We start from the raw sequence: 9,715 nt of genomic DNA on the forward strand, positions 1-9,715 counted from the left end.
GCGCGCACCCCCTCTCCTTGTGGCTGGAGCCCAGAGGCTCGGCGGAGGCCGCGCCCCAAGGTGAGCGCCAGCGACCCCGCGGTACGGAGACCCCAGTTATCTATACGCTCTTCCCCTGAGGTCTCAGAGGTGTGGGGTGGACGCGGGGGAGGATAGTGCAAGTTCAAGGCCGAAGCAACTTCCAGATCCGGAAGGGGGCCCCCTGCCCTGCGCGCAAGCCTGAGAGCTCAGGAGCAGAAAGTTTGCGAGGCTTGGAAGAAGGGGAAAGGAAGAGGGACGGGCCGCTGTCCCTGAGCGGGCAACCTGGCGACCCGGCCCCAGCCGAGGCTTCGCCCAGACCGGGCGGGGCTAGGGGAGGCGCTGGGTGGGGGGCGCCTGTCCCTTGCCAGCCGGAGAGCGCCCTCGCGGCCCCGTCGGGCAAAGTGGCCCCTTGGCGACGGTAGTCTCGGCTGTCGGCTCCTCGGTGTCCACTGGTCCCTGGCATTTTCAGAACAAGTTTTTTTTAGGGGGAGTATAGGGAACCAACCCTGTCCCACCCCCTACATCCCCGAAATGAATAATGCAGGCAGGAGCCAAGATTTCGGCACTAGCGCCGCACGGCCCTGGCGGCTGATGGAGGATCCCGAAGTCGGATGAGGGAAATTAAACTGTTGTCGTACGGCGGGAATGTCATTATGTGACTGTTCATATTCAAAGTCAGGCAGCAATGAATTGTAATCATCTCAATTATCTTCAATACACTTTCTTTAGGACACAAGTTATCAAAGATAAAAAAAAAAAAAGGTACATTCTTGCTGCTTCGTGGGTCCATTTTCCAGACGGTTTGTTGCTCTTGCTGCCTGATTTGGTTTCGCCTTTTTATTCCCCCGCCTCGTTCTCTCCCAGAGACTCCGGCGGAGTGAGCGAACCCTCGCCGCTTCTCTCGCACCGCGGGCCGGCTCCGCAAGTCCGAAAGTGCCTTCGTGCGCCTGGCGCGCACATTTTGGTTGCTTTCAGCTTTAATTAACTTTGAACAACAAATATGCCTGGAGCTCTAGATCTGGTGTCGCCGTGGGAAAGGGGGCCGACGTAGGCGTCCTCCCCAGCCTAGGAGGGTGGGCTGGCGGCGGCCTCCTGCGCCCCCGGAGGCACGTGCCGGACGGTGACCGAGCCTCCAAGATCCCCGAGAGAGCCCGGGACCATCTTCTCCAAGCGGGGAGAACTCAGGGAAGAGCCGGGACCGGCAGAGTCTGCCCTCCTTTGCTGAAACTCCCCCCAGCCGTGCTTGCTCCCTCGTGTCGCTGAACGTGAGGCAGTGGAGAGGTGGATGTGGGGTCCTCGCCGGATGGCAAAGCGCCCTCCGCCCCTACCCAGAGCAGAGAAAGTAGGGGTCGACTTTGAAGCCTACGTCCATCGCTCCGATTAGGACTAATCCCGATCTTTACACTAATATCGCCTCTTGGGTTTTTATTATACTCATTTGGGAGGAAATGAGCTCTTGCCAGGAAAATAGCACCCCGCACCCCACTTTTCATAGCTGCGCAGGGCCGGGGCCTGAACAACCCCTCGGGTAATCCTAAAGCTACGGATATTATATTTGTGAAATGTTCTTTTGTGGAAGCTTTTAACACCTTCTTATAACGAATCATTTGTTCTTTTCTCTTTAATTTTGATAGACAATTAGCCATCAGAGATACATCAGTTGACTGTAACCGAGCATTAAACTCGCCTTTATGTAACGCTAATTTAGCATAGCTGCTTTGTTTAACTTTGCTATATAAGAACCAGGTTTTGTAGCAAAAAAAAAAAAAAATAGGTGTAATTTTATGTGGGGTTTCATTTCTTTTGGCCCTGTACGCAGCAAGCCCGCTCCTCTTTGTGAAGCGCTCTGCCGGGGCCTGACGCCATTGCCCGAGCCCAGCACCTGCAGGCCGGGGGCGGGGGCGGGAATTAGCATTGATATAGATTTAGTTGAAATGTAATCTCTTAAATCTGTCCAAGATTCGGGGAGATAATTACACTTTCACTGAATTGCCAGGGGTCAGCGTCTCAGAGGACCTGAGGAGTTGATTTACTAACAATAGTGTTACATAAAAAATGGCGTTTGAGATTATAATGTTAATGGCTGCGGTCGCTGGGGAATGCGGCTGCTTCCAACTAATTCCATGTAACTTGGTTGGGTTGGGTTTTTTTCTTGGGTTTTTTTTTTTTTTTTTCCTTTTTTTACCTCCCGTTTCCCGATCTCCACTTCTCGAGCTGCCTCTTTGGAAAGATTCAGAGCTTCGCTGTGTTTCATTTGGTGGCAGGCACCGGAAGGCTGGGACGCTAGAGCTTGGGGTTGACACGCTTTCCCTGAGTGTGGCGACAGGTTGTGTCCTCGACAGCAAGGCTGGACTCTTTCTACCCCACAGCGTCCTGTTCCAGGGCGCGGGCTCCGGACACCACGCAGCGCGACTCGGGGAAGAGCGGAGCGCAGACAGCAGAGGCGGACCGTGGCATCGGAAGCAACGGGGCGCCCGCCCAGGCCCTGGCCCCTCGGTCCGCCTGGAACTGGACCTGACCCGCTTCCAGCAGCCTCGAGCTCCCCAGCTGGACGAGGACAAGGCCCTGTTCTGCACTCTACTGTCCGGCGCAGGCCGCACTTCTGGCCCCGCAGCCTCAGACCTACAGACGCTCACTTCCCATCTCTAACTTTCCGAATTTCCAGCTGGTTAGGTGAAAGGTCCGGACTTCCTTGCAGAAATAGAAAAAGGTCGGAAAAACCGAGAGATGCCGCAAAGTCCAGGTTCTAGCTTGGGGTGGGGATAAGGTTTAAAAATAACAAGTCAGCCTACTTTGAGGTGGAGAGGGGGGAGGAGTTCACACTCCTTGCATACTTGTCAAACTCATGTCAAACTTTATCCACAGTTTCCATCCACAACCTTAGACTCCATTGAAAATCCTATGGCAGCCCCTAGCTTCTAGCCCTACCAGGCAATTCCGGGGCTTTTGCTCCTCCTAAAGCCTCACCGGTCCTACTTGAATGGCCTCCTGACACCCAGGGACTGCCCGTGGGATTGTCCCCATCCATGGGCCAACAAAGAGCACCTGAAACTGTGTGCAAAGTGGAGGGAATGAATAGGGAAAAGCAGCCCTTCTCCCTGGGTGGGGCAAAAAGAGCTGGTTTTGTGGCCTCCTCCAGGACGGCACTGGGCTGGGCAATAAGAGGAACCCCTAGCCTGGAGCACCCCCAAGGAACACCAGGGTGCAGCGGCCTAGGCAGGCCCGGATCCAGAAAGTGGTCGTTGCTTACACCCCGAGTCCAGAAACTCGGATTCCTTTCTGAGGGCCTGATTTGGGAGCCTGAGAGGGTGGCCTGTGCCCTCTGGCTCTTCCCCCCGGCACCCCCCCCACCCCCCCACATGGTGACACGAGGAAGCTGAAAGCAGTGCAGACCTGGGCGCAGGCCTTGCACAGGCTTTCTCTTGGGCTAGGAGCTTTGCTTCTGTGAAGAAAGGGTACCAGAGCCATGACTCGTTTGTTGGTCCAATCAAAAGAAGGAGCCACCCCTTAGCCTACTACACCCTCACCCACCTCATTGAGCTGCTGGCAGACTGGCTGGGCACACGTGGTAGGCGGTTGCCCTCAGGGGCTCACTCTCCAACACAGCTGGAAGAGGCCTGGATGCCCAAACCCTTGTCACTGGGGGACAGTGGGGAGTCCCTGAGCATCTTACTTGTTTAGGTGGGTGCCCCCTTATCTTATATGTAACAGCAATGTATATATATATATCTTGATCTCAGCTACAGTTCAAGCCAAGGATGGATCTCTCTTCCCCTGTCCCTTTCTCCTTCCAACCAATATTGCTGTTACATATATATGTGTGTCAATTGAAAACTTCTGAATTTAAAAAGGTTGTGACAAGTTATAATTTGTCCTGTCAATGCCTGGAATCCTTATTTATCTCTTTAGCTTGCCTCTCTCTCACGCCTGTCAGCTAACAGCTTGCCTAACTCGTTGACTTCCTCACTCATGGCATGGAAATGACAAATGTGCTGTTTTATCCGTACAATTTATTTCATTATTGTTGCCAGCACGAAGCATCACAATCAATCATAAGGAAGTCCAGTTGGCAGGTGTCAATCTTGGTGTGTTTTTGTATGTCTCAGTCTATATTTAATCCAATTATAAGGGTCACAGAGTAAGTGCCAATCCTCTTGTTACAACTCACATCTTATTTAAGATTTAAAGTAAAAAAAAAAAGTCAACTCAATCACATGGATCTTTTGGGAGAAGGGAGCCGATGTCTTTAAACTACCCCCCTATCTCTCTCCCTCCCTCTGTCTTCTCACTTCCAGTTTAAATTACACAGCCATCCCTTTTTATTAAAGAAAGAGTTTCAGGGAATCCCGGTTTTATGCGCATTTGTGTGCAAATGAGGTTCTCGTTATTTTGCTAAAGTAGAAGCGGGCTTAATGATGAGAGATCTTTCCGCTCATTACCCATTCAAATACAATTGTAGATCGAAGGCGGCCTTGTCACGTTGAGAAAAAGTGAATTTCTAACATCCAGGACGTGCCTGTCTACTTTCAGCGAATTGCATCCAATCACCCCCAGGGAATTCAGCTAATGTCTCAATCTTCACCCGGACAGGGGAGAGAAAGAAATCAAACATGGTGCCACAAACTGACTGACTGACTTAACATGAAAATGTTTAGAAGGAAAGGAAAAGCCGTTTTCTCAAATTGGTTGTAATTGAGATCTTTCTTAGTGGGAAAGCAAACTGGAAGGATTTGGAGGTTTTCCCAAATGTCTAAGGAAATTTTGTGGTGGAGTAGAATGGACAGAAGAGAGAATACACTAAATATTTCTTTGAATGAGAGCAGGAAAATAATCTAGTAGCAGAGAAACCACAGTGCTGCATATTGTCATACCATTTTGCAGTCTTTTGGACATCAGCAAAGATATGGCAAATATTACTTTCATTAAATATTTCCCTTTTTGATGCTCAGATTCACAAAACAGTTCTCCATTTGAAATGACACACAACATACCCAGTATTTTATTTTATTCTTAACCAGTTGGGGGCTTTACCTTCTCCTTTTATTAATTTTTACACAAAACACTTCATTTAACCCCTTTATAAACTAGCACCCACCCAGGAACAATCGTGCTAAATACAGAAGTTAACAGGGTGCATCATCATTCAGACTTAGTGAAATGAAATTAAATACTGAAGTGGAAAGATCCATTTTTACTTTTCAATTGTTGCCAGACTCAATGGCCATTGTCAAGACAAATACTAAATCACCCTATGGCACAGACCCTGGTGAGGGGCTTCCAATCGAATTGGCTTTATTTGCCTCATATGGGGAGGGAGGGAGGAAGAGAGGGAGAAGAGAGAGAGAGAGAGAGAGAGAGAACAAATGTACCTTGGACTAGAACAACAGATCTCAGCTACTGTTCAAGCCAAGGATGGATCTATATCCCCCTATCCCTCTCTCCTTCCAACCAAGCCTGTCACAGAAATTCAGTTTCTGGCCCTTTGCCCCGCAGCTACAGACTGCACTCCGCATCCCGGGTTTAGCGTCGTCGATGACACCCCAGGGTCACCCGCGGTGCTCTCTTGCGGCCTAGACAGTCTGCCTGTGTCCCGGCGGGGCCAGGCCAGACCTCGCGGGCTAGGCACTACGAGTGGCCGGGCCGAACCGCCCCCAAGGCCAGTGGAAGGTTCCTGGGTCAAGAGCCAGCCAGGCAGGGGACCAAGCTCCGGCAGCCGCGAAACTGGCCCTCCCCAGCGGCGACCCCGGCGTGAGCCTCCTCCCGCCCTGCCTTCTGTGCCCAGGGCAAATAAAGAGCGGCTCGTGCGTTGGCCCGCAGCGCAGAAGGGCCTAGCCGGGCCTCGCCTCCACCGTCCGGCGCTCCCGCGCCGCTCGAGCGCACCCTTTATTGACAGGCAGATAAGAAGGCCGGGACCGTGGCGTTTCCAGCGTCTCTCTTGAGCACCCTGCCGGGTTGCAGGGATCCGCGCACTCTTAATGGTCCGGACTCTAAACAAGCCCGGAGCAGCCTTCCCCGAGGCCTCCCTTCCGGACAGAGGGGGTGGGTTGTGAGCGAGCCGCTGACACAAACTAGGGAACGCAGAGGCCTGCTCAGGCCCGGGGCCCACACGCAGCCCAAGCTCCAAGGCAGACCGTGGAGCTGGGGAGGCCTCAGGACGTCTGGGGCCGGGGGCCGGATCTGGTTCTGAGGGGAGCTAGGGTGTTTGCCAAGAAACTAGGTCACAGGAGAATGGCAGTGGCAGCGGGGAAACGGGAACAAACGCCTCTCTGAGTGCCACTCCCCAGTGGAGCCGACTTGGGGAGACAGGACCACGTTAGCGTTCTGGCTCAGATATGAATGGGGGGGAGGGGCTGGGATGGATGCTCCTTGCCGCGGACACAGAACGTCCAGGGAGTTGGGTGGAGAGAACTGTGGGTGCCGTTTGTAAATAAATAAGAACACCACATTTAGACTTCTCCACCAAGAGGCTCCCATTCCCCTCCCCACTGCTACCCTGCCTTCAGGGCCTCGAAGGGCCGAGGAAAGAAAATCAAGCCCGGTAGGGAGCTGGCCTGGTCAAGAGGAGCGGGCAAACGGGCTGCCTAGAGCCGCCTCCTGGATGGTTGCAAAGCCCCACACCTGTCCAGGTGTGCCGGGGGCGGGAGCGGGAACCGCTCGACCTATCGCGCGCCATCTGTTCTCGCTCTCCCTCTGCTGCCCCCACCCAAGCAAGGTGAACAGGAACTGGCCCTGGGGCCCTCCTCTGGCCTAGGCGGCTCCCTCCTAACCTTAACACACGCGTGCCCAGGTATACGCCTCCCCTGAGCTGCCTAAAGGCAACTCCACGCCCCTCTCCACATCCCCTCCCGGGCCACCCCGTCACGCAAACCCTGCTCTTCCTGGCCGGACCTCTGTCACTTCCACGTTGAAGACCCGGATGGAGGCTGAGAACGAAGGGATTGGACATTGAGAAGCCTCCTCCCCTGTTGGGGGTTGGGGGAGAGACCCGGGAATGACGACGTGGGCTCTCAGTCCCCATCCCAAGATAACTAGTCCCGGCTCGACTAAGCCATCTCCCAGCCTACACGGGGCGTGAGAGGAAAACAGGCGCAGACCACCAGGCTGGTATCCCGCCGGCCCCGCCCCAACGTCTGTGGTTTCCTCAGCCCCGGGAAGGGGAATCTCGATTTAAGACTCTGAAACTTTCCTATTTTCCTCCTCTAGGCCACAAAGTCAACAGTCAACCCCAAAGTCAAAGGTTAATAAAAATCACCTACATTTTCTACGTGACTGGAGCCTTTCAGCCCAAGGAGGCGAAGGAAGCCCGAGCAGGTGCCGTTTGCGGCTCCCCTTACGAGAACCCAGCCGGCCCGGCGAGGACTTTGGCCTAGCCTGCGAGAAGGGGTCGCGCATCCTCTCCCCGAGCCCCCGTCTGTGCCCAGCTGGTGACTCGTAGGCCTGAGGGCATGGTTGGGGTACCCATCACTCTTTAAGTTCCTCCTGAAAAACGATTCCTGCAAGAGGACCTTCTTAACCCCGGCGCAACCTTCGGGGTTCCTCTGATGAAGTGACTCCTTCGGGGATCGGAGAAGGGGACCCGCTGGGCACCCGGAAAGGTAGCTGGTAGGGGAGGGACCCTTGTTCCAGGAGGGGAGGCGGAGCGCACTCCGGAGGGCTAGTTTCCTGGGGCTGACTCCACGCCTTAAGGGCGGGCGGGCGGGTCGGGGCCGGGTTGGGCACCAGCAGCCACGGGCCGGCCCAGGAAGGACGCGGCATTGCTCAGAGCTGGTCGGACTCCGGTTGGGAGGAGGAGGCTCCCGCGCGGCCCCCGAGCTGGTGGGCGCGGAGCCGAGCCCAACTCTGGCCGCCGTGACGTCACGCGGGCCCGGCAGCCAATGAGGGCCGCGCTGGCAAGGATATTAAGGAAAGTTAGCGCCCGCCTGAGCACCCTCTTTTCTTATCATTGACATTTAAACTCTGGGGCAGGTCTCGCGTAGAAGGCGGCTGTCAGATCTGCCACTTCCCCTGCCGAGCGGCGGTGAGAAGTGTGGGAACCGGCGCCGCCAGGCTCACCTGCCTCCCCGCCCTCCGCTCCCAGGTAACCGCCCGGGCTCTGGTCCCGGCCCGGCTCGGGGCCCGCGCCGCCTCTCAGCTGCCCGTGACGGGTGCCCCCCAATTCCAAGCCCACCTCCAGTAGCCCGGGGGCTTGATTTTTGCCTTTAAAAGAAGGAATACAAAGACGGAGGGGAGTTACGAAGGGCGGAATTGGACAGGGGAGGAGGGGGTGTCTTGTCTTTGCCGAGCGTGCTTTTCCACAAAAGTAGCAAAATGTTTCCAGTCCCCAGAGTGGACTTACCGTTGGGTGTTGGGGTGGGGTGAGAGGGGGCGGGGAGATGGAGACGGGGATCTGCCGCTGCTACCTGCAAAAGCCGTTCGCTACTGTGAGACATGCAGGAGGAGCTCCCCCCGCATCGCAGTTCACCACATTCATGCGCGAAGTCCTCACCCACGCCTGCAGCGCGTGTAGCAAAAGTTTCCCGCGATCGCCAAGTGTCGATGGGCAGACCAAAATAAAGCCGTAGAGATGGGAGTTCGTTCCTCAGAAAGGAGCTGAGGACTAAAGAATGCTGTCGGCGGAGCGGGGCCGCGCGCAAAGCCCCCGGAGTGTGATCTGAGCTTCACTTCGGAAGACCTAATAATTAGCGATTCTCACTGAGCTAGAACGCGGGCTAGGGTTACCGCGGGCGCCGCACTCGCGGCCTCGGTGGGAAGTCGGCGGGCGCCGGCGGACCCCGGACGCTTAGTGCCAGGGAGAGCAGCACCCGCGACGCTCCTGCCCCCGGACGGCTTAAGCCGGGGGCCAGAAGTTTCTCCTAAGTGGGCCAAGGAAGGAAAGACCCCAAACAGACTAACTCGTGGTTCCGCGGGGCGGAAGTTCCGGGAGGCCAGCCATAGGCGGCCGGAGTCGCCGTGGCTGCCTTAGGCAGGGCGGAGCGGCGCCCGCCAGGAGGTTGGGGAGGCGCTAGGGTCAGGCCCGGGCTCTCCCCTTACTCCCACTGTTGCTCCTGGCGCCCCCTCGCTAGAACTTCGGAGGGCTCATCTTTGGAGCACGTTTGTATCGCAGACACCTGTGATGGGTGCTGGGGACCACGGCTTAATTCCGAGAGGTGGCCATCCCCTGCCCAGCTCGCCGGGGAAGCAGGGGGACGAGAAGTGGTCACCAGGCAGAGCACCTTACCTGAATCCGGTTCCTCTCCTCCTCGAGTTCCTTTCTCTGGAGCTGAGGAGCTAGCAGGTGGCCCACTTCTCTGTGGGAAAGTGGACCTTCTCCTCCAGTCATAAATCAAATCCGGCCATCCTCTGGCCTCCTCCCTCATTAGAGATGTTTATTGGAGATTGTGTTTATTCGGCTGTCACGGCGAGAAAACGCAATGATATAATTACCTCTGACCAGAGCCCTCGCCCCGCTCCCAGGGCAAGCTGGAGACCTCTGTCGCCTTCTCACTCCCGTGCCCTCCTCCATCGGAGGGCGTAGGGAGCTGGCTGATCTGTTTTTCCCTTGGACCCTCTCATCTAGTTTGGATTATTGAACGAGCTACTATTCAAATTTCCCCAGGGCCAGGGGTTTGTTTATTTATTTATTTATTTATTTTTAGAATTTGAAAGGAAAACCGAAGGGAACCTAACGCCCCTCCAGGGCGGAAGGGGGCAGCGC

The sequence above is a fragment of the Pteronotus mesoamericanus genome, unplaced genomic scaffold, assembly GCF_021234165.1.
Source record: "Pteronotus mesoamericanus isolate MK-2021 breed Mesoamerican mustached bat unplaced genomic scaffold, CSHL_Meso_final contig_90, whole genome shotgun sequence".
Lineage (NCBI taxonomy): Eukaryota > Metazoa > Chordata > Mammalia > Chiroptera > Mormoopidae > Pteronotus > Pteronotus mesoamericanus.